This window comes from Schistocerca gregaria, chromosome 2, assembly GCF_023897955.1.
Source record: "Schistocerca gregaria isolate iqSchGreg1 chromosome 2, iqSchGreg1.2, whole genome shotgun sequence".
Lineage (NCBI taxonomy): Eukaryota > Metazoa > Arthropoda > Insecta > Orthoptera > Acrididae > Schistocerca > Schistocerca gregaria.
In genome coordinates this window covers 1016146892-1016165326 of record NC_064921.1, presented here as the reverse complement: position 1 = coordinate 1016165326, position 18435 = coordinate 1016146892, and the positions used below count along the sequence as shown (strand labels likewise).

The following is an 18435-nucleotide window of genomic DNA, read 5'->3' as shown; positions in this document are numbered from 1 at the left end:
CATTAGAGACAACTCGTGCTGGTGTTGTCATCGTTACTAAGAAATTAAATAAATGCGCTACTTGCAGAACAAAGGTACATGCAGAAGATCCTCACATGTCGTGGCTCACTGGAGTACAATACGACATAGGCAGGAAAATACTGTTCCCGCCCGGGATCGAACCGAGGACCTTCTGCGTGTGAAGCACACGAGATAACCGCTACACTACGGAAACTGCGGACTTCAGGAGCCCATCTCCGTTCACTCGCAATTACCTCAGCCTCTCTCCCGTCCGTGAATGCACACGCGACAGTTCTTTTGACAGCCTGGAAACCATCACAGCCAAGGGCTCAAGAAGTCTTCGGGGTGCTCGAGAAGGTGTCTGCCGTAGCACCCCTAACGAAATAGCGGCGTTTCCCGCAGTCGTGATTGCAAATCATAGCAGCAAAAGCAATCACTTTCTTAGCAGCAGGGAGTGCGAGCCCAGCGGCAGCTCTACATGAAGGTACCAATAGCCCAGGAAGGCCGCCGACCGCGGGAATTCGCGCCGCCCCCATCCCGCCAGCCTACACGAGACTTTCCAGAGCACCCTGGACCACATCGAGGGACCCAGTGCACTGAAATAATAGTCATTTGCCACGTCAGATGGCTCGTTGGTCTAGGGGTATGATTCCTGCTTTGGGTGCAGGCGGTCCCGGGTTCAAATCCCGGACGAGCCCTAGCGTTTTGTGCAAACTGGTCGCACGTGAGTGGCCGAGTCGACGCAAAATGCTCGGCGTCAGTATCAAATGAAATTCATATTTGATGTGAGCAATTGACACTGATCTGACGTGTGAAGGCGATTACGAAGGTTTTTGGGTACAGATGGTAGCAGATGCATGTTAGTATGTCTTGTTTTTAATGATAAAAAAGTGTTTCCGCCCGGGATCGACACGGGGACCTTCTGCGTGTTAGGCAGACGTGATAACCGCTACACCACGGAAACTACTTGTGTGCGCCTTACATTAGAGACAACTCGTGCTGGTGTTGTCATCGTTACTAAGAAATTAAATAAATGCGCTACTTGCAGAACAAAGGTACATGCAGAAGATCCTCACATGTCGTGGCTCACTGGAGTACAATACGACATAGGCAGGAAAATACTGTTCCCGCCCGGGATCGAACCGAGGACCTTCTGCGTGTGAAGCAGACGAGATAACCGCTACACTACGGAAACTGCGGACTTCAGGAGCCCATCTCCGTTCACTCGCAATTACCTCAGCCTCTCTCCCGTCCGTGAATGCACACGCGACAGTTCTTTTGACAGCCTGGAAACCATCACAGCCAAGGGCTCAAGAAGTCTTCGGGGTGCTCGAGAAGGTGTCTGCCGTAGCACCCCTAACGAAATAGCGGCGTTTCCCGCAGTCGTGATTGCAAATCATAGCAGCAAAAGCAATCACTTTCTTAGCAGCAGGGAGTGCGAGCCCAGCGGCAGCTCTACATGAAGGTACCAATAGCCCAGGAAGGCCGCCGACCGCGGGAATTCGCGCCGCCCCCATCCCGCCAGCCTACACGAGACTTTCCAGAGCACCCTGGACCACATCGAGGGACCCAGTGCACTGAAATAATAGTCATTTGCCACGTCAGATGGCTCGTTGGTCTAGGGGTATGATTCCTGCTTTGGGTGCAGGCGGTCCCGGGTTCAAATCCCGGACGAGCCCTAGCGTTTTGTGCAAACTGGTCGCACGTGAGTGGCCGAGTCGACGCAAAATGCTCGGCGTCAGTATCAAATGAAATTCATATTTGATGTGAGCAATTGACACTGATCTGACGTGTGAAGGCGATTACGAAGGTTTTTGGGTACAGATGGTAGCAGATGCATGTTAGTATGTCTTGTTTTTAATGATAAAAAAGTGTTTCCGCCCGGGATCGACACGGGGACCTTCTGCGTGTTAGGCAGACGTGATAACCGCTACACCACGGAAACTACTTGTGTGCGCCTTACATTAGAGACAACTCGTGCTGGTGTTGTCATCGTTACTAAGAAATTAAATAAATGCGCTACTTGCAGAACAAAGGTACATGCAGAAGATCCTCACATGTCGTGGCTCACTGGAGTACAATACGACATAGGCAGGAAAATACTGTTCCCGCCCGGGATCGAACCGAGGACCTTCTGCGTGTGAAGCACACGAGATAACCGCTACACTACGGAAACTGCGGACTTCAGGAGCCCATCTCCGTTCACTCGCAATTACCTCAGCCTCTCTCCCGTCCGTGAATGCACACGCGACAGTTCTTTTGACAGCCTGGAAACCATCACAGCCAAGGGCTCAAGAAGTCTTCGGGGTGCTCGAGAAGGTGTCTGCCGTAGCACCCCTAACGAAATAGCGGCGTTTCCCGCAGTCGTGATTGCAAATCATAGCAGCAAAAGCAATCACTTTCTTAGCAGCAGGGAGTGCGAGCCCAGCGGCAGCTCTACATGAAGGTACCAATAGCCCAGGAAGGCCGCCGACCGCGGGAATTCGCGCCGCCCCCATCCCGCCAGCCTACACGAGACTTTCCAGAGCACCCTGGACCACATCGAGGGACCCAGTGCACTGAAATAATAGTCATTTGCCACGTCAGATGGCTCGTTGGTCTAGGGGTATGATTCCTGCTTTGGGTGCAGGCGGTCCCGGGTTCAAATCCCGGACGAGCCCTAGCGTTTTGTGCAAACTGGTCGCACGTGAGTGGCCGAGTCGACGCAAAATGCTCGGCGTCAGTATCAAATGAAATTCATATTTGATGTGAGCAATTGACACTGATCTGACGTGTGAAGGCGATTACGAAGGTTTTTGGGTACAGATGGTAGCAGATGCATGTTAGTATGTCTTGTTTTTAATGATAAAAAAGTGTTTCCGCCCGGGATCGACACGGGGACCTTCTGCGTGTTAGGCAGACGTGATAACCGCTACACCACGGAAACTACTTGTGTGCGCCTTACATTAGAGACAACTCGTGCTGGTGTTGTCATCGTTACTAAGAAATTAAATAAATGCGCTACTTGCAGAACAAAGGTACATGCAGAAGATCCTCACATTTCGTGGCTCACTGGAGTACAATACGACATAGGCAGGAAAATACTGTTCCCGCCCGGGATCGAACCGAGGACCTTCTGCGTGTGAAGCAGACGAGATAACCGCTACACTACGGAAACTGCGGACTTCAGGAGCCCATCTCCGTTCACTCGCAATTACCTCAGCCTCTCTCCCGTCCGTGAATGCACACGCGACAGTTCTTTTGACAGCCTGGAAACCATCACAGCCAAGGGCTCAAGAAGTCTTCGGGGTGCTCGAGAAGGTGTCTGCCGTAGCACCCCTAACGAAATAGCGGCGTTTCCCGCAGTCGTGATTGCAAATCATAGCAGCAAAAGCAATCACTTTCTTAGCAGCAGGGAGTGCGAGCCCAGCGGCAGCTCTACATGAAGGTACCAATAGCCCAGGAAGGCCGCCGACCGCGGGAATTCGCGCCGCCCCCATCCCGCCAGCCTACACGAGACTTTCCAGAGCACCCTGGACCACATCGAGGGACCCAGTGCACTGAAATAATAGTCATTTGCCACGTCAGATGGCTCGTTGGTCTAGGGGTATGATTCCTGCTTTGGGTGCAGGCGGTCCCGGGTTCAAATCCCGGACGAGCCCTAGCGTTTTGTGCAAACTGGTCGCACGTGAGTGGCCGAGTCGACGCAAAATGCTCGGCGTCAGTATCAAATGAAATTCATATTTGATGTGAGCAATTGACACTGATCTGACGTGTGAAGGCGATTACGAAGGTTTTTGGGTACAGATGGTAGCAGATGCATGTTAGTATGTCTTGTTTTTAATGATAAAAAAGTGTTTCCGCCCGGGATCGACACGGGGACCTTCTGCGTGTTAGGCAGACGTGATAACCGCTACACCACGGAAACTACTTGTGTGCGCCTTACATTAGAGACAACTCGTGCTGGTGTTGTCATCGTTACTAAGAAATTAAATAAATGCGCTACTTGCAGAACAAAGGTACATGCAGAAGATCCTCACATGTCGTGGCTCACTGGAGTACAATACGACATAGGCAGGAAAATACTGTTCCCGCCCGGGATCGAACCGAGGACCTTCTGCGTGTGAAGCAGACGAGATAACCGCTACACTACGGAAACTGCGGACTTCCGGAGCCCATCTCCGTTCACTCGCAATTACCTCAGCCTCTCTCCCGTCCGTGAATGCACACGCGACAGTTCTTTTGACAGCCTGGAAACCATCACAGCCAAGGGCTCAAGAAGTCTTCGGGGTGCTCGAGAAGGTGTCTGCCGTAGCACCCCTAACGAAATAGCGGCGTTTCCCGCAGTCGTGATTGCAAATCATAGCAGCAAAAGCAATCACTTTCTTAGCAGCAGGGAGTGCGAGCCCAGCGGCAGCTCTACATGAAGGTACCAATAGCCCAGGAAGGCCGCCGACCGCGGGAATTCGCGCCGCCCCCATCCCGCCAGCCTACACGAGACTTTCCAGAGCACCCTGGACCACATCGAGGGACCCAGTGCACTGAAATAATAGTCATTTGCCACGTCAGATGGCTCGTTGGTCTAGGGGTATGATTCCTGCTTTGGGTGCAGGCGGTCCCGGGTTCAAATCCCGGACGAGCCCTAGCGTTTTGTGCAAACTGGTCGCACGTGAGTGGCCGAGTCGACGCAAAATGCTCGGCGTCAGTATCAAATGAAATTCATATTTGATGTGAGCAATTGACACTGATCTGACGTGTGAAGGCGATTACGAAGGTTTTTGGGTACAGATGGTAGCAGATGCATGTTAGTATGTCTTGTTTTTAATGATAAAAAAGTGTTTCCGCCCGGGATCGACACGGGGACCTTCTGCGTGTTAGGCAGACGTGATAACCGCTACACCACGGAAACTACTTGTGTGCGCCTTACATTAGAGACAACTCGTGCTGGTGTTGTCATCGTTACTAAGAAATTAAATAAATGCGCTACTTGCAGAACAAAGGTACATGCAGAAGATCCTCACATGTCGTGGCTCACTGGAGTACAATACGACATAGGCAGGAAAATACTGTTCCCGCCCGGGATCGAACCGAGGACCTTCTGCGTGTGAAGCAGACGAGATAACCGCTACACTACGGAAACTGCGGACTTCAGGAGCCCATCTCCGTTCACTCGCAATTACCTCAGCCTCTCTCCCGTCCGTGAATGCACACGCGACAGTTCTTTTGACAGCCTGGAAACCATCACAGCCAAGGGCTCAAGAAGTCTTCGGGGTGCTCGAGAAGGTGTCTGCCGTAGCACCCCTAACGAAATAGCGGCGTTTCCCGCAGTCGTGATTGCAAATCATAGCAGCAAAAGCAATCACTTTCTTAGCAGCAGGGAGTGCGAGCCCAGCGGCAGCTCTACATGAAGGTACCAATAGCCCAGGAAGGCCGCCGACCGCGGGAATTCGCGCCGCCCCCATCCCGCCAGCCTACACGAGACTTTCCAGAGCACCCTGGACCACATCGAGGGACCCAGTGCACTGAAATAATAGTCATTTGCCACGTCAGATGGCTCGTTGGTCTAGGGGTATGATTCCTGCTTTGGGTGCAGGCGGTCCCGGGTTCAAATCCCGGACGAGCCCTAGCGTTTTGTGCAAACTGGTCGCACGTGAGTGGCCGAGTCGACGCAAAATGCTCGGCGTCAGTATCAAATGAAATTCATATTTGATGTGAGCAATTGACACTGATCTGACGTGTGAAGGCGATTACGAAGGTTTTTGGGTACAGATGGTAGCAGATGCATGTTAGTATGTCTTGTTTTTAATGATAAAAAAGTGTTTCCGCCCGGGATCGACACGGGGACCTTCTGCGTGTTAGGCAGACGTGATAACCGCTACACCACGGAAACTACTTGTGTGCGCCTTACATTAGAGACAACTCGTGCTGGTGTTGTCATCGTTACTAAGAAATTAAATAAATGCGCTACTTGCAGAACAAAGGTACATGCAGAAGATCCTCACATGTCGTGGCTCACTGGAGTACAATACGACATAGGCAGGAAAATACTGTTCCCGCCCGGGATCGAACCGAGGACCTTCTGCGTGTGAAGCAGACGAGATAACCGCTACACTACGGAAACTGCGGACTTCAGGAGCCCATCTCCGTTCACTCGCAATTACCTCAGCCTCTCTCCCGTCCGTGAATGCACACGCGACAGTTCTTTTGACAGCCTGGAAACCATCACAGCCAAGGGCTCAAGAAGTCTTCGGGGTGCTCGAGAAGGTGTCTGCCGTAGCACCCCTAACGAAATAGCGGCGTTTCCCGCAGTCGTGATTGCAAATCATAGCAGCAAAAGCAATCACTTTCTTAGCAGCAGGGAGTGCGAGCCCAGCGGCAGCTCTACATGAAGGTACCAATAGCCCAGGAAGGCCGCCGACCGCGGGAATTCGCGCCGCCCCCATCCCGCCAGCCTACACGAGACTTTCCAGAGCACCCTGGACCACATCGAGGGACCCAGTGCACTGAAATAATAGTCATTTGCCACGTCAGATGGCTCGTTGGTCTAGGGGTATGATTCCTGCTTTGGGTGCAGGCGGTCCCGGGTTCAAATCCCGGACGAGCCCTAGCGTTTTGTGCAAACTGGTCGCACGTGAGTGGCCGAGTCGACGCAAAATGCTCGGCGTCAGTATCAAATGAAATTCATATTTGATGTGAGCAATTGACACTGATCTGACGTGTGAAGGCGATTACGAAGGTTTTTGGGTACAGATGGTAGCAGATGCATGTTAGTATGTCTTGTTTTTAATGATAAAAAAGTGTTTCCGCCCGGGATCGACACGGGGACCTTCTGCGTGTTAGGCAGACGTGATAACCGCTACACCACGGAAACTACTTGTGTGCGCCTTACATTAGAGACAACTCGTGCTGGTGTTGTCATCGTTACTAAGAAATTAAATAAATGCGCTACTTGCAGAACAAAGGTACATGCAGAAGATCCTCACATGTCGTGGCTCACTGGAGTACAATACGACATAGGCAGGAAAATACTGTTCCCGCCCGGGATCGAACCGAGGACCTTCTGCGTGTGAAGCAGACGAGATAACCGCTACACTACGGAAACTGCGGACTTCAGGAGCCCATCTCCGTTCACTCGCAATTACCTCAGCCTCTCTCCCGTCCGTGAATGCACACGCGACAGTTCTTTTGACAGCCTGGAAACCATCACAGCCAAGGGCTCAAGAAGTCTTCGGGGTGCTCGAGAAGGTGTCTGCCGTAGCACCCCTAACGAAATAGCGGCGTTTCCCGCAGTCGTGATTGCAAATCATAGCAGCAAAAGCAATCACTTTCTTAGCAGCAGGGAGTGCGAGCCCAGCGGCAGCTCTACATGAAGGTACCAATAGCCCAGGAAGGCCGCCGACCGCGGGAATTCGCGCCGCCCCCATCCCGCCAGCCTACACGAGACTTTCCAGAGCACCCTGGACCACATCGAGGGACCCAGTGCACTGAAATAATAGTCATTTGCCACGTCAGATGGCTCGTTGGTCTAGGGGTATGATTCCTGCTTTGGGTGCAGGAGGTCCCGGGTTCAAATCCCGGACGAGCCCTAGCGTTTTGTGCAAACTGGTCGCACGTGAGTGGCCGAGTCGACGCAAAATGCTCGGCGTCAGTATCAAATGAAATTCATATTTGATGTGAGCAATTGACACTGATCTGACGTGTGAAGGCGATTACGAAGGTTTTTGGGTACAGATGGTAGCAGATGCATGTTAGTATGTCTTGTTTTTAATGATAAAAAAGTGTTTCCGCCCGGGATCGACACGGGGACCTTCTGCGTGTTAGGCAGACGTGATAACCGCTACACCACGGAAACTACTTGTGTGCGCCTTACATTAGAGACAACTCGTGCTGGTGTTGTCATCGTTACTAAGAAATTAAATAAATGCGCTACTTGCAGAACAAAGGTACATGCAGAAGATCCTCACATGTCGTGGCTCACTGGAGTACAATACGACAAAGGCAGGAAAATACTGTTCCCGCCCGGGATCGAACCGAGGACCTTCTGCGTGTGAAGCAGACGAGATAACCGCTACACTACGGAAACTGCGGACTTCAGGAGCCCATCTCCGTTCACTCGCAATTACCTCAGCCTCTCTCCCGTCCGTGAATGCACACGCGACAGTTCTTTTGACAGCCTGGAAACCATCACAGCCAAGGGCTCAAGAAGTCTTCGGGGTGCTCGAGAAGGTGTCTGCCGTAGCACCCCTAACGAAATAGCGGCGTTTCCCGCAATCGTGATTGCAAATCATAGCAGCAAAAGCAATCACTTTCTTAGCAGCAGGGAGTGCGAGCCCAGCGGCAGCTCTACATGAAGGTACCAATAGCCCAGGAAGGCCGCCGACCGCGGGAATTCGCGCCGCCCCCATCCCGCCAGCCTACACGAGACTTTCCAGAGCACCCTGGACCACATCGAGGGACCCAGTGCACTGAAATAATAGTCATTTGCCACGTCAGATGGCTCGTTGGTCTAGGGGTATGATTCCTGCTTTGGGTGCAGGAGGTCCCGGGTTCAAATCCCGGACGAGCCCTAGCGTTTTGTGCAAACTGGTCGCACGTGAGTGGCTGAGTCGACGCAAAATGCTCGGCGTCAGTATCAAATGAAATTCATATTTGATGTGAGCAATTGACACTGATCTGACGTGTGAAGGCGATTACGAAGGTTTTTGGGTACAGATGGTAGCAGATGCATGTTAGTATGTCTTGTTTTTAATGATAAAAAAGTGTTTCCGCCCGGGATCGACACGGGGACCTTCTGCGTGTTAGGCAGACGTGATAACCGCTACACCACGGAAACTACTTGTGTGCGCCTTACATTAGAGACAACTCGTGCTGGTGTTGTCATCGTTACTAAGAAATTAAATAAATGCGCTACTTGCAGAACAAAGGTACATGCAGAAGATCCTCACATGTCGTGGCTCACTGGAGTACAATACGACATAGGCAGGAAAATACTGTTCCCGCCCGGGATCGAACCGAGGACCTTCTGCGTGTGAAGCACACGAGATAACCGCTACACTACGGAAACTGCGGACTTCAGGAGCCCATCTCCGTTCACTCGCAATTACCTCAGCCTCTCTCCCGTCCGTGAATGCACACGCGACAGTTCTTTTGACAGCCTGGAAACCATCACAGCCAAGGGCTCAAGAAGTCTTCGGGGTGCTCGAGAAGGTGTCTGCCGTAGCACCCCTAACGAAATAGCGGCGTTTCCCGCAGTCGTGATTGCAAATCATAGCAGCAAAAGCAATCACTTTCTTAGCAGCAGGGAGTGCGAGCCCAGCGGCAGCTCTACATGAAGGTACCAATAGCCCAGGAAGGCCGCCGACCGCGGGAATTCGCGCCGCCCCCATCCCGCCAGCCTACACGAGACTTTCCAGAGCACCCTGGACCACATCGAGGGACCCAGTGCACTGAAATAATAGTCATTTGCCACGTCAGATGGCTCGTTGGTCTAGGGGTATGATTCCTGCTTTGGGTGCAGGCGGTCCCGGGTTCAAATCCCGGACGAGCCCTAGCGTTTTGTGCAAACTGGTCGCACGTGAGTGGCCGAGTCGACGCAAAATGCTCGGCGTCAGTATCAAATGAAATTCATATTTGATGTGAGCAATTGACACTGATCTGACGTGTGAAGGCGATTACGAAGGTTTTTGGGTACAGATGGTAGCAGATGCATGTTAGTATGTCTTGTTTTTAATGATAAAAAAGTGTTTCCGCCCGGGATCGACACGGGGACCTTCTGCGTGTTAGGCAGACGTGATAACCGCTACACCACGGAAACTACTTGTGTGCGCCTTACATTAGAGACAACTCGTGCTGGTGTTGTCATCGTTACTAAGAAATTAAATAAATGCGCTACTTGCAGAACAAAGGTACATGCAGAAGATCCTCACATGTCGTGGCTCACTGGAGTACAATACGACATAGGCAGGAAAATACTGTTCCCGCCCGGGATCGAACCGAGGACCTTCTGCGTGTGAAGCAGACGAGATAACCGCTACACTACGGAAACTGCGGACTTCAGGAGCCCATCTCCGTTCACTCGCAATTACCTCAGCCTCTCTCCCGTCCGTGAATGCACACGCGACAGTTCTTTTGACAGCCTGGAAACCATCACAGCCAAGGGCTCAAGAAGTCTTCGGGGTGCTCGAGAAGGTGTCTGCCGTAGCACCCCTAACGAAATAGCGGCGTTTCCCGCAGTCGTGATTGCAAATCATAGCAGCAAAAGCAATCACTTTCTTAGCAGCAGGGAGTGCGAGCCCAGCGGCAGCTCTACATGAAGGTACCAATAGCCCAGGAAGGCCGCCGACCGCGGGAATTCGCGCCGCCCCCATCCCGCCAGCCTACACGAGACTTTCCAGAGCACCCTGGACCACATCGAGGGACCCAGTGCACTGAAATAATAGTCATTTGCCACGTCAGATGGCTCGTTGGTCTAGGGGTATGATTCCTGCTTTGGGTGCAGGAGGTCCCGGGTTCAAATCCCGGACGAGCCCTAGCGTTTTGTGCAAACTGGTCGCACGTGAGTGGCCGAGTCGACGCAAAATGCTCGGCGTCAGTATCAAATGAAATTCATATTTGATGTGAGCAATTGACACTGATCTGACGTGTGAAGGCGATTACGAAGGTTTTTGGGTACAGATGGTAGCAGATGCATGTTAGTATGTCTTGTTTTTAATGATAAAAAAGTGTTTCCGCCCGGGATCGACACGGGGACCTTCTGCGTGTTAGGCAGACGTGATAACCGCTACACCACGGAAACTACTTGTGTGCGCCTTACATTAGAGACAACTCGTGCTGGTGTTGTCATCGTTACTAAGAAATTAAATAAATGCGCTACTTGCAGAACAAAGGTACATGCAGAAGATCCTCACATGTCGTGGCTCACTGGAGTACAATACGACAAAGGCAGGAAAATACTGTTCCCGCCCGGGATCGAACCGAGGACCTTCTGCGTGTGAAGCAGACGAGATAACCGCTACACTACGGAAACTGCGGACTTCAGGAGCCCATCTCCGTTCACTCGCAATTACCTCAGCCTCTCTCCCGTCCGTGAATGCACACGCGACAGTTCTTTTGACAGCCTGGAAACCATCACAGCCAAGGGCTCAAGAAGTCTTCGGGGTGCTCGAGAAGGTGTCTGCCGTAGCACCCCTAACGAAATAGCGGCGTTTCCCGCAATCGTGATTGCAAATCATAGCAGCAAAAGCAATCACTTTCTTAGCAGCAGGGAGTGCGAGCCCAGCGGCAGCTCTACATGAAGGTACCAATAGCCCAGGAAGGCCGCCGACCGCGGGAATTCGCGCCGCCCCCATCCCGCCAGCCTACACGAGACTTTCCAGAGCACCCTGGACCACATCGAGGGACCCAGTGCACTGAAATAATAGTCATTTGCCACGTCAGATGGCTCGTTGGTCTAGGGGTATGATTCCTGCTTTGGGTGCAGGAGGTCCCGGGTTCAAATCCCGGACGAGCCCTAGCGTTTTGTGCAAACTGGTCGCACGTGAGTGGCTGAGTCGACGCAAAATGCTCGGCGTCAGTATCAAATGAAATTCATATTTGATGTGAGCAATTGACACTGATCTGACGTGTGAAGGCGATTACGAAGGTTTTTGGGTACAGATGGTAGCAGATGCATGTTAGTATGTCTTGTTTTTAATGATAAAAAAGTGTTTCCGCCCGGGATCGACACGGGGACCTTCTGCGTGTTAGGCAGACGTGATAACCGCTACACCACGGAAACTACTTGTGTGCGCCTTACATTAGAGACAACTCGTGCTGGTGTTGTCATCGTTACTAAGAAATTAAATAAATGCGCTACTTGCAGAACAAAGGTACATGCAGAAGATCCTCACATGTCGTGGCTCACTGGAGTACAATACGACATAGGCAGGAAAATACTGTTCCCGCCCGGGATCGAACCGAGGACCTTCTGCGTGTGAAGCACACGAGATAACCGCTACACTACGGAAACTGCGGACTTCAGGAGCCCATCTCCGTTCACTCGCAATTACCTCAGCCTCTCTCCCGTCCGTGAATGCACACGCGACAGTTCTTTTGACAGCCTGGAAACCATCACAGCCAAGGGCTCAAGAAGTCTTCGGGGTGCTCGAGAAGGTGTCTGCCGTAGCACCCCTAACGAAATAGCGGCGTTTCCCGCAGTCGTGATTGCAAATCATAGCAGCAAAAGCAATCACTTTCTTAGCAGCAGGGAGTGCGAGCCCAGCGGCAGCTCTACATGAAGGTACCAATAGCCCAGGAAGGCCGCCGACCGCGGGAATTCGCGCCGCCCCCATCCCGCCAGCCTACACGAGACTTTCCAGAGCACCCTGGACCACATCGAGGGACCCAGTGCACTGAAATAATAGTCATTTGCCACGTCAGATGGCTCGTTGGTCTAGGGGTATGATTCCTGCTTTGGGTGCAGGCGGTCCCGGGTTCAAATCCCGGACGAGCCCTAGCGTTTTGTGCAAACTGGTCGCACGTGAGTGGCCGAGTCGACGCAAAATGCTCGGCGTCAGTATCAAATGAAATTCATATTTGATGTGAGCAATTGACACTGATCTGACGTGTGAAGGCGATTACGAAGGTTTTTGGGTACAGATGGTAGCAGATGCATGTTAGTATGTCTTGTTTTTAATGATAAAAAAGTGTTTCCGCCCGGGATCGACACGGGGACCTTCTGCGTGTTAGGCAGACGTGATAACCGCTACACCACGGAAACTACTTGTGTGCGCCTTACATTAGAGACAACTCGTGCTGGTGTTGTCATCGTTACTAAGAAATTAAATAAATGCGCTACTTGCAGAACAAAGGTACATGCAGAAGATCCTCACATGTCGTGGCTCACTGGAGTACAATACGACATAGGCAGGAAAATACTGTTCCCGCCCGGGATCGAACCGAGGACCTTCTGCGTGTGAAGCAGACGAGATAACCGCTACACTACGGAAACTGCGGACTTCAGGAGCCCATCTCCGTTCACTCGCAATTACCTCAGCCTCTCTCCCGTCCGTGAATGCACACGCGACAGTTCTTTTGACAGCCTGGAAACCATCACAGCCAAGGGCTCAAGAAGTCTTCGGGGTGCTCGAGAAGGTGTCTGCCGTAGCACCCCTAACGAAATAGCGGCGTTTCCCGCAGTCGTGATTGCAAATCATAGCAGCAAAAGCAATCACTTTCTTAGCAGCAGGGAGTGCGAGCCCAGCGGCAGCTCTACATGAAGGTACCAATAGCCCAGGAAGGCCGCCGACCGCGGGAATTCGCGCCGCCCCCATCCCGCCAGCCTACACGAGACTTTCCAGAGCACCCTGGACCACATCGAGGGACCCAGTGCACTGAAATAATAGTCATTTGCCACGTCAGATGGCTCGTTGGTCTAGGGGTATGATTCCTGCTTTGGGTGCAGGAGGTCCCGGGTTCAAATCCCGGACGAGCCCTAGCGTTTTGTGCAAACTGGTCGCACGTGAGTGGCCGAGTCGACGCAAAATGCTCGGCGTCAGTATCAAATGAAATTCATATTTGATGTGAGCAATTGACACTGATCTGACGTGTGAAGGCGATTACGAAGGTTTTTGGGTACAGATGGTAGCAGATGCATGTTAGTATGTCTTGTTTTTAATGATAAAAAAGTGTTTCCGCCCGGGATCGACACGGGGACCTTCTGCGTGTTAGGCAGACGTGATAACCGCTACACCACGGAAACTACTTGTGTGCGCCTTACATTAGAGACAACTCGTGCTGGTGTTGTCATCGTTACTAAGAAATTAAATAAATGCGCTACTTGCAGAACAAAGGTACATGCAGAAGATCCTCACATGTCGTGGCTCACTGGAGTACAATACGACAAAGGCAGGAAAATACTGTTCCCGCCCGGGATCGAACCGAGGACCTTCTGCGTGTGAAGCAGACGAGATAACCGCTACACTACGGAAACTGCGGACTTCAGGAGCCCATCTCCGTTCACTCGCAATTACCTCAGCCTCTCTCCCGTCCGTGAATGCACACGCGACAGTTCTTTTGACAGCCTGGAAACCATCACAGCCAAGGGCTCAAGAAGTCTTCGGGGTGCTCGAGAAGGTGTCTGCCGTAGCACCCCTAACGAAATAGCGGCGTTTCCCGCAATCGTGATTGCAAATCATAGCAGCAAAAGCAATCACTTTCTTAGCAGCAGGGAGTGCGAGCCCAGCGGCAGCTCTACATGAAGGTACCAATAGCCCAGGAAGGCCGCCGACCGCGGGAATTCGCGCCGCCCCCATCCCGCCAGCCTACACGAGACTTTCCAGAGCACCCTGGACCACATCGAGGGACCCAGTGCACTGAAATAATAGTCATTTGCCACGTCAGATGGCTCGTTGGTCTAGGGGTATGATTCCTGCTTTGGGTGCAGGAGGTCCCGGGTTCAAATCCCGGACGAGCCCTAGCGTTTTGTGCAAACTGGTCGCACGTGAGTGGCTGAGTCGACGCAAAATGCTCGGCGTCAGTATCAAATGAAATTCATATTTGATGTGAGCAATTGACACTGATCTGACGTGTGAAGGCGATTACGAAGGTTTTTGGGTACAGATGGTAGCAGATGCATGTTAGTATGTCTTGTTTTTAATGATAAAAAAGTGTTTCCGCCCGGGATCGACACGGGGACCTTCTGCGTGTTAGGCAGACGTGATAACCGCTACACCACGGAAACTACTTGTGTGCGCCTTACATTAGAGACAACTCGTGCTGGTGTTGTCATCGTAACTAAAAAATTAAATAAATGCGCTACTTGCAGAACAAAGGTACATGCAGAAGATCCTCACATGTCGTGGCTCACTGGAGTACAATACGACATAGGCAGGAAAATACTGTTCCCGCCCGGGATCGAACCGGGGACCTTCTGCGTGTGAAGCAGACGTGATAACCGCTACACTACGGAAACTGCGGACTTGAGGAGTCCATCTCCGTTCACTCGCAATTACCTCAGCCTCTCTCCCGTCCGTGAATGCACACGCGACAGTTCTTTTGACAGCCTGGAAACCATCACAGCCAAGGGCTCAAGAAGTCTTCGGGGTGCTCGAGAAGGTGTCTGCCGTAGCACCCCTAACGAAATAGCGGCGTTTCCCGCAGTCGTGATTGCAAATCATAGCAGCAAAAGCAATCACTTTCTTAGCAGCAGGGAGTGCGAGCCCAGCGGCAGCTCTACATGAAGGTACCAATAGCCCAGGAAGGCCGCCGACCGCGGGAATTCGCGCCGCCCCCATCCCGCCAGCCTACACGAGACTTTCCAGAGCACCCTGGACCACATCGAGGGACCCAGTGCACTGAAATAATAGTCATTTGCCACGTCAGATGGCTCGTTGGTCTAGGGGTATGATTCCTGCTTTGGGTGCAGGAGGTCCCGGGTTCAAATCCCGGACGAGCCCTAGCGTTTTGTGCAAACTGGTCGCACGTGAATGGCCGAGTCGACGCAAAATGCTCGGCGTCAGTATCAAATGAAATTCATATTTGATGTGAGCAATTGACACTGATCTGACGTGTGAAGGCGATTACGAAGGTTTTTGGGTACAGATGGTAGCAGATGCATGTTAGTATGTCTTGTTTTTAATGATAAAAAAGTGTTTCCGCCCGGGATCGACACGGGGACCTTCTGCGTGTTAGGCAGACGTGATAACCGCTACACCACGGAAACTACTTGTGTGCGCCTTACATTAGAGACAACTCGTGCTGGTGTTGTCATCGTTACTAAGAAATTAAATAAATGCGCTACTTGCAGAACAAAGGTACATGCAGAAGATCCTCACATGTCGTGGCTCACTGGAGTACAATACGACATAGGCAGGAAAATACTGTTCCCGCCCGGGATCGAACCGAGGACCTTCTGCGTGTGAAGCAGACGAGATAACCGCTACACTACGGAAACTGCGGACTTCAGGAGCCCATCTCCGTTCACTCGCAATTACCTCAGCCTCTCTCCCGTCCGTGAATGCACACGCGACAGTTCTTTTGACAGCCTGGAAACCATCACAGCCAAGGGCTCAAGAAGTCTTCGGGGTGCTCGAGAAGGTGTCTGCCGTAGCACCCCTAACGAAATAGCGGCGTTTCCCGCAGTCGTGATTGCAAATCATAGCAGCAAAAGCAATCACTTTCTTAGCAGCAGGGAGTGCGAGCCCAGCGGCAGCTCTACATGAAGGTACCAATAGCCCAGGAAGGCCGCCGACCGCGGGAATTCGCGCCGCCCCCATCCCGCCAGCCTACACGAGACTTTCCAGAGCACCCTGGACCACATCGAGGGACCCAGTGCACTGAAATAATAGTCATTTGCCACGTCAGATGGCTCGTTGGTCTAGGGGTATGATTCCTGCTTTGGGTGCAGGAGGTCCCGGGTTCAAATCCCGGACGAGCCCTAGCGTTTTGTGCAAACTGGTCGCACGTGAGTGGCCGAGTCGACGCAAAATGCTCGGCGTCAGTATCAAATGAAATTCATATTTGATGTGAGCAATTGACACTGATCTGACGTGTGAAGGCGATTACGAAGGTTTTTGGGTACAGATGGTAGCAGATGCATGTTAGTATGTCTTGTTTTTAATGATAAAAAAGTGTTTCCGCCCGGGATCGACACGGGGACCTTCTGCGTGTTAGGCAGACGTGATAACCGCTACACCACGGAAACTACTTGTGTGCGCCTTACATTAGAGACAACTCGTGCTGGTGTTGTCATCGTTACTAAGAAATTAAATAAATGCGCTACTTGCAGAACAAAGGTACATGCAGAAGATCCTCACATGTCGTGGCTCACTGGAGTAAAATACGACATAGGCAGGAAAATACTGTTCCCGCCCGGGATCGAACCGAGGACCTTCTGCGTGTGAAGCAGACGAGATAACCGCTACACTACGGAAACTGCGGACTTCAGGAGCCCATCTCCGTTCACTCGCAATTACCTCAGCCTCTCTCCCGTCCGTGAATGCACACGCGACAGTTCTTTTGACAGCCTGGAAACCATCACAGCCAAGGGCTCAAGAAGTCTTCGGGGTGCTCGAGAAGGTGTCTGCCGTAGCACCCCTAACGAAATAGCGGCGTTTCCCGCAGTCGTGATTGCAAATCATAGCAGCAAAAGCAATCACTTTCTTAGCAGCAGGGAGTGCGAGCCCAGCGGCAGCTCTACATGAAGGTACCAATAGCCCAGGAAGGCCGCCGACCGCGGGAATTCGCGCCGCCCCCATCCCGCCAGCCTACACGAGACTTTCCAGAGCACCCTGGACCACATCGAGGGACCCAGTGCACTGAAATAATAGTCATTTGCCACGTCAGATGGCTCGTTGGTCTAGGGGTATGATTCCTGCTTAGGGTGCAGGAGGTCCCGGGTTCAAATCCCGGACGAGCCCTAGCGTTTTGTGCAAACTGGTCGCACGTGAGTGGCCGAGTCGACGCAAAATGCTCGGCGTCAGTATCAAATGAAATTCATATTTGATGTGAGCAATTGACACTGATCTGACGTGTGAAGGCGATTACGAAGGTTTTTGGGTACAGATGGTAGCAGATGCATGTTAGTATGTCTTGTTTTTAATGATAAAAAAGTGTTTCCGCCCGGGATCGACACGGGGACCTTCTGCGTGTTAGGCAGACGTGATAACCGCTACACCACGGAAACTACTTGTGTGCGCCTTACATTAGAGACAACTCGTGCTGGTGTTGTCATCGTCACTAAGAAATTAAATAAATGCGCTACTTGCAGAACAAAGGTACATGCAGAAGATCCTCACATGTCGTGGCTCACTGGAGTACAATACGACATAGGCAGGAAAATACTGTTCCCGCCCGGGATCGAACCGAGGACCTTCTGCGTGTGAAGCAGACGAGATAACCGCTACACTACGGAAACTGCGGACTTCAGGAGCCCATCTCCGTTCACTCGCAATTACCTCAGCCTCTCTCCCGTCCGTGAATGCACACGCGACAGTTCTTTTGACAGCCTGGAAACCATCACAGCCAAGGGCTCAAGAAGTCTTCGGGGTGCTCGAGAAGGTGTCTGCCGTAGCACCCCTAACGAAATAGCGGCGTTTCCCGCAGTCGTGATTGCAAATCATAGCAGCAAAAGCAATCACTTTCTTAGCAGCAGGGAGTGCGAGCCCAGCGGCAGCTCTACATGAAGGTACCAATAGCCCAGGAAGGCCGCCGACCGCGGGAATTCGCGCCGCCCCCATCCCGCCAGCCTACACGAGACTTTCCAGAGCACCCTGGACCACATCGAGGGACCCAGTGCACTGAAATAATAGTCATTTGCCACGTCAGATGGCTCGTTGGTCTAGGGGTATGATTCCTGCTTTGGGTGCAGGAGGTCCCGGGTTCAAATCCCGGACGAGCCCTAGCGTTTTGTGCAAACTGGTCGCACGTGAGTGGCCGAGTCGACGCAAAATGCTCGGCGTCAGTATCAAATGAAATTCA

At 52.1% G+C, this 18435-nt stretch overlaps 56 non-coding genes across 56 annotated transcripts; 19 read left to right on the top strand and 37 right to left on the bottom strand.

Annotated features, from left to right (window-relative positions):
• Nucleotides 1–141: 141 nt before the first annotated feature.
• Nucleotides 142–214, bottom strand: Trnav-cac (transfer RNA valine (anticodon CAC)). The gene has a single exon. It is a non-coding gene; the product is annotated as a tRNA-Val (tRNA).
• Nucleotides 215–626: 412 nt separating this feature from the next.
• Nucleotides 627–698, top strand: Trnap-ugg (transfer RNA proline (anticodon UGG)). Its single transcript has one exon. It is a non-coding gene; the product is annotated as a tRNA-Pro (tRNA).
• A 193-nt stretch (nucleotides 699–891) lies between these two features.
• Trnav-aac (transfer RNA valine (anticodon AAC)) lies at nucleotides 892–964 on the bottom strand. The gene has a single exon. It is a non-coding gene; the product is annotated as a tRNA-Val (tRNA).
• Nucleotides 965–1122: 158 nt separating this feature from the next.
• Trnav-cac (transfer RNA valine (anticodon CAC)) lies at nucleotides 1123–1195 on the bottom strand. The gene has a single exon. It is a non-coding gene; the product is annotated as a tRNA-Val (tRNA).
• Nucleotides 1196–1607: 412 nt separating this feature from the next.
• Trnap-ugg (transfer RNA proline (anticodon UGG)) lies at nucleotides 1608–1679 on the top strand. Its single transcript has one exon. It is a non-coding gene; the product is annotated as a tRNA-Pro (tRNA).
• Nucleotides 1680–1872: 193 nt separating this feature from the next.
• On the bottom strand, nucleotides 1873–1945 carry Trnav-aac (transfer RNA valine (anticodon AAC)). The gene has a single exon. It is a non-coding gene; the product is annotated as a tRNA-Val (tRNA).
• A 158-nt stretch (nucleotides 1946–2103) lies between these two features.
• On the bottom strand, nucleotides 2104–2176 carry Trnav-cac (transfer RNA valine (anticodon CAC)). Its single transcript has one exon. It is a non-coding gene; the product is annotated as a tRNA-Val (tRNA).
• Nucleotides 2177–2588: 412 nt separating this feature from the next.
• Trnap-ugg (transfer RNA proline (anticodon UGG)) lies at nucleotides 2589–2660 on the top strand. Its single transcript has one exon. It is a non-coding gene; the product is annotated as a tRNA-Pro (tRNA).
• Nucleotides 2661–2853: 193 nt separating this feature from the next.
• Trnav-aac (transfer RNA valine (anticodon AAC)) lies at nucleotides 2854–2926 on the bottom strand. Its single transcript has one exon. It is a non-coding gene; the product is annotated as a tRNA-Val (tRNA).
• Nucleotides 2927–3084: 158 nt separating this feature from the next.
• On the bottom strand, nucleotides 3085–3157 carry Trnav-cac (transfer RNA valine (anticodon CAC)). Its single transcript has one exon. It is a non-coding gene; the product is annotated as a tRNA-Val (tRNA).
• Nucleotides 3158–3569: 412 nt separating this feature from the next.
• Trnap-ugg (transfer RNA proline (anticodon UGG)) lies at nucleotides 3570–3641 on the top strand. Its single transcript has one exon. It is a non-coding gene; the product is annotated as a tRNA-Pro (tRNA).
• Nucleotides 3642–3834: 193 nt separating this feature from the next.
• Nucleotides 3835–3907, bottom strand: Trnav-aac (transfer RNA valine (anticodon AAC)). Its single transcript has one exon. It is a non-coding gene; the product is annotated as a tRNA-Val (tRNA).
• A 158-nt stretch (nucleotides 3908–4065) lies between these two features.
• On the bottom strand, nucleotides 4066–4138 carry Trnav-cac (transfer RNA valine (anticodon CAC)). The gene has a single exon. It is a non-coding gene; the product is annotated as a tRNA-Val (tRNA).
• Nucleotides 4139–4550: 412 nt separating this feature from the next.
• Nucleotides 4551–4622, top strand: Trnap-ugg (transfer RNA proline (anticodon UGG)). The gene has a single exon. It is a non-coding gene; the product is annotated as a tRNA-Pro (tRNA).
• Nucleotides 4623–4815: 193 nt separating this feature from the next.
• Nucleotides 4816–4888, bottom strand: Trnav-aac (transfer RNA valine (anticodon AAC)). The gene has a single exon. It is a non-coding gene; the product is annotated as a tRNA-Val (tRNA).
• Nucleotides 4889–5046: 158 nt separating this feature from the next.
• Nucleotides 5047–5119, bottom strand: Trnav-cac (transfer RNA valine (anticodon CAC)). Its single transcript has one exon. It is a non-coding gene; the product is annotated as a tRNA-Val (tRNA).
• A 412-nt stretch (nucleotides 5120–5531) lies between these two features.
• On the top strand, nucleotides 5532–5603 carry Trnap-ugg (transfer RNA proline (anticodon UGG)). Its single transcript has one exon. It is a non-coding gene; the product is annotated as a tRNA-Pro (tRNA).
• Nucleotides 5604–5796: 193 nt separating this feature from the next.
• Trnav-aac (transfer RNA valine (anticodon AAC)) lies at nucleotides 5797–5869 on the bottom strand. Its single transcript has one exon. It is a non-coding gene; the product is annotated as a tRNA-Val (tRNA).
• Nucleotides 5870–6027: 158 nt separating this feature from the next.
• Nucleotides 6028–6100, bottom strand: Trnav-cac (transfer RNA valine (anticodon CAC)). Its single transcript has one exon. It is a non-coding gene; the product is annotated as a tRNA-Val (tRNA).
• Nucleotides 6101–6512: 412 nt separating this feature from the next.
• Nucleotides 6513–6584, top strand: Trnap-ugg (transfer RNA proline (anticodon UGG)). The gene has a single exon. It is a non-coding gene; the product is annotated as a tRNA-Pro (tRNA).
• A 193-nt stretch (nucleotides 6585–6777) lies between these two features.
• Nucleotides 6778–6850, bottom strand: Trnav-aac (transfer RNA valine (anticodon AAC)). The gene has a single exon. It is a non-coding gene; the product is annotated as a tRNA-Val (tRNA).
• A 158-nt stretch (nucleotides 6851–7008) lies between these two features.
• On the bottom strand, nucleotides 7009–7081 carry Trnav-cac (transfer RNA valine (anticodon CAC)). The gene has a single exon. It is a non-coding gene; the product is annotated as a tRNA-Val (tRNA).
• Nucleotides 7082–7493: 412 nt separating this feature from the next.
• On the top strand, nucleotides 7494–7565 carry Trnap-ugg (transfer RNA proline (anticodon UGG)). Its single transcript has one exon. It is a non-coding gene; the product is annotated as a tRNA-Pro (tRNA).
• Nucleotides 7566–7758: 193 nt separating this feature from the next.
• Nucleotides 7759–7831, bottom strand: Trnav-aac (transfer RNA valine (anticodon AAC)). The gene has a single exon. It is a non-coding gene; the product is annotated as a tRNA-Val (tRNA).
• Nucleotides 7832–7989: 158 nt separating this feature from the next.
• Trnav-cac (transfer RNA valine (anticodon CAC)) lies at nucleotides 7990–8062 on the bottom strand. The gene has a single exon. It is a non-coding gene; the product is annotated as a tRNA-Val (tRNA).
• A 412-nt stretch (nucleotides 8063–8474) lies between these two features.
• Nucleotides 8475–8546, top strand: Trnap-ugg (transfer RNA proline (anticodon UGG)). The gene has a single exon. It is a non-coding gene; the product is annotated as a tRNA-Pro (tRNA).
• A 193-nt stretch (nucleotides 8547–8739) lies between these two features.
• Trnav-aac (transfer RNA valine (anticodon AAC)) lies at nucleotides 8740–8812 on the bottom strand. Its single transcript has one exon. It is a non-coding gene; the product is annotated as a tRNA-Val (tRNA).
• Nucleotides 8813–8970: 158 nt separating this feature from the next.
• On the bottom strand, nucleotides 8971–9043 carry Trnav-cac (transfer RNA valine (anticodon CAC)). Its single transcript has one exon. It is a non-coding gene; the product is annotated as a tRNA-Val (tRNA).
• A 412-nt stretch (nucleotides 9044–9455) lies between these two features.
• On the top strand, nucleotides 9456–9527 carry Trnap-ugg (transfer RNA proline (anticodon UGG)). Its single transcript has one exon. It is a non-coding gene; the product is annotated as a tRNA-Pro (tRNA).
• A 193-nt stretch (nucleotides 9528–9720) lies between these two features.
• Nucleotides 9721–9793, bottom strand: Trnav-aac (transfer RNA valine (anticodon AAC)). Its single transcript has one exon. It is a non-coding gene; the product is annotated as a tRNA-Val (tRNA).
• Nucleotides 9794–9951: 158 nt separating this feature from the next.
• Trnav-cac (transfer RNA valine (anticodon CAC)) lies at nucleotides 9952–10024 on the bottom strand. The gene has a single exon. It is a non-coding gene; the product is annotated as a tRNA-Val (tRNA).
• Nucleotides 10025–10436: 412 nt separating this feature from the next.
• Nucleotides 10437–10508, top strand: Trnap-ugg (transfer RNA proline (anticodon UGG)). The gene has a single exon. It is a non-coding gene; the product is annotated as a tRNA-Pro (tRNA).
• A 193-nt stretch (nucleotides 10509–10701) lies between these two features.
• Trnav-aac (transfer RNA valine (anticodon AAC)) lies at nucleotides 10702–10774 on the bottom strand. Its single transcript has one exon. It is a non-coding gene; the product is annotated as a tRNA-Val (tRNA).
• A 158-nt stretch (nucleotides 10775–10932) lies between these two features.
• On the bottom strand, nucleotides 10933–11005 carry Trnav-cac (transfer RNA valine (anticodon CAC)). Its single transcript has one exon. It is a non-coding gene; the product is annotated as a tRNA-Val (tRNA).
• A 412-nt stretch (nucleotides 11006–11417) lies between these two features.
• Trnap-ugg (transfer RNA proline (anticodon UGG)) lies at nucleotides 11418–11489 on the top strand. The gene has a single exon. It is a non-coding gene; the product is annotated as a tRNA-Pro (tRNA).
• Nucleotides 11490–11682: 193 nt separating this feature from the next.
• Trnav-aac (transfer RNA valine (anticodon AAC)) lies at nucleotides 11683–11755 on the bottom strand. The gene has a single exon. It is a non-coding gene; the product is annotated as a tRNA-Val (tRNA).
• Nucleotides 11756–11913: 158 nt separating this feature from the next.
• Trnav-cac (transfer RNA valine (anticodon CAC)) lies at nucleotides 11914–11986 on the bottom strand. The gene has a single exon. It is a non-coding gene; the product is annotated as a tRNA-Val (tRNA).
• Nucleotides 11987–12398: 412 nt separating this feature from the next.
• Trnap-ugg (transfer RNA proline (anticodon UGG)) lies at nucleotides 12399–12470 on the top strand. The gene has a single exon. It is a non-coding gene; the product is annotated as a tRNA-Pro (tRNA).
• A 193-nt stretch (nucleotides 12471–12663) lies between these two features.
• Nucleotides 12664–12736, bottom strand: Trnav-aac (transfer RNA valine (anticodon AAC)). The gene has a single exon. It is a non-coding gene; the product is annotated as a tRNA-Val (tRNA).
• Nucleotides 12737–12894: 158 nt separating this feature from the next.
• Nucleotides 12895–12967, bottom strand: Trnav-cac (transfer RNA valine (anticodon CAC)). The gene has a single exon. It is a non-coding gene; the product is annotated as a tRNA-Val (tRNA).
• Nucleotides 12968–13379: 412 nt separating this feature from the next.
• Nucleotides 13380–13451, top strand: Trnap-ugg (transfer RNA proline (anticodon UGG)). Its single transcript has one exon. It is a non-coding gene; the product is annotated as a tRNA-Pro (tRNA).
• Nucleotides 13452–13644: 193 nt separating this feature from the next.
• Nucleotides 13645–13717, bottom strand: Trnav-aac (transfer RNA valine (anticodon AAC)). Its single transcript has one exon. It is a non-coding gene; the product is annotated as a tRNA-Val (tRNA).
• A 158-nt stretch (nucleotides 13718–13875) lies between these two features.
• On the bottom strand, nucleotides 13876–13948 carry Trnav-cac (transfer RNA valine (anticodon CAC)). Its single transcript has one exon. It is a non-coding gene; the product is annotated as a tRNA-Val (tRNA).
• Nucleotides 13949–14360: 412 nt separating this feature from the next.
• Nucleotides 14361–14432, top strand: Trnap-ugg (transfer RNA proline (anticodon UGG)). Its single transcript has one exon. It is a non-coding gene; the product is annotated as a tRNA-Pro (tRNA).
• A 193-nt stretch (nucleotides 14433–14625) lies between these two features.
• On the bottom strand, nucleotides 14626–14698 carry Trnav-aac (transfer RNA valine (anticodon AAC)). Its single transcript has one exon. It is a non-coding gene; the product is annotated as a tRNA-Val (tRNA).
• Nucleotides 14699–14856: 158 nt separating this feature from the next.
• On the bottom strand, nucleotides 14857–14929 carry Trnav-cac (transfer RNA valine (anticodon CAC)). The gene has a single exon. It is a non-coding gene; the product is annotated as a tRNA-Val (tRNA).
• Nucleotides 14930–15341: 412 nt separating this feature from the next.
• Trnap-ugg (transfer RNA proline (anticodon UGG)) lies at nucleotides 15342–15413 on the top strand. Its single transcript has one exon. It is a non-coding gene; the product is annotated as a tRNA-Pro (tRNA).
• A 193-nt stretch (nucleotides 15414–15606) lies between these two features.
• On the bottom strand, nucleotides 15607–15679 carry Trnav-aac (transfer RNA valine (anticodon AAC)). Its single transcript has one exon. It is a non-coding gene; the product is annotated as a tRNA-Val (tRNA).
• A 158-nt stretch (nucleotides 15680–15837) lies between these two features.
• Nucleotides 15838–15910, bottom strand: Trnav-cac (transfer RNA valine (anticodon CAC)). The gene has a single exon. It is a non-coding gene; the product is annotated as a tRNA-Val (tRNA).
• A 412-nt stretch (nucleotides 15911–16322) lies between these two features.
• Trnap-ugg (transfer RNA proline (anticodon UGG)) lies at nucleotides 16323–16394 on the top strand. Its single transcript has one exon. It is a non-coding gene; the product is annotated as a tRNA-Pro (tRNA).
• Nucleotides 16395–16587: 193 nt separating this feature from the next.
• Trnav-aac (transfer RNA valine (anticodon AAC)) lies at nucleotides 16588–16660 on the bottom strand. The gene has a single exon. It is a non-coding gene; the product is annotated as a tRNA-Val (tRNA).
• Nucleotides 16661–16818: 158 nt separating this feature from the next.
• Nucleotides 16819–16891, bottom strand: Trnav-cac (transfer RNA valine (anticodon CAC)). Its single transcript has one exon. It is a non-coding gene; the product is annotated as a tRNA-Val (tRNA).
• A 412-nt stretch (nucleotides 16892–17303) lies between these two features.
• Trnap-agg (transfer RNA proline (anticodon AGG)) lies at nucleotides 17304–17375 on the top strand. Its single transcript has one exon. It is a non-coding gene; the product is annotated as a tRNA-Pro (tRNA).
• Nucleotides 17376–17568: 193 nt separating this feature from the next.
• Trnav-aac (transfer RNA valine (anticodon AAC)) lies at nucleotides 17569–17641 on the bottom strand. Its single transcript has one exon. It is a non-coding gene; the product is annotated as a tRNA-Val (tRNA).
• A 158-nt stretch (nucleotides 17642–17799) lies between these two features.
• On the bottom strand, nucleotides 17800–17872 carry Trnav-cac (transfer RNA valine (anticodon CAC)). The gene has a single exon. It is a non-coding gene; the product is annotated as a tRNA-Val (tRNA).
• Nucleotides 17873–18284: 412 nt separating this feature from the next.
• Nucleotides 18285–18356, top strand: Trnap-ugg (transfer RNA proline (anticodon UGG)). The gene has a single exon. It is a non-coding gene; the product is annotated as a tRNA-Pro (tRNA).
• The last annotated feature ends 79 nt before the right edge of the window (nucleotides 18357–18435 follow it).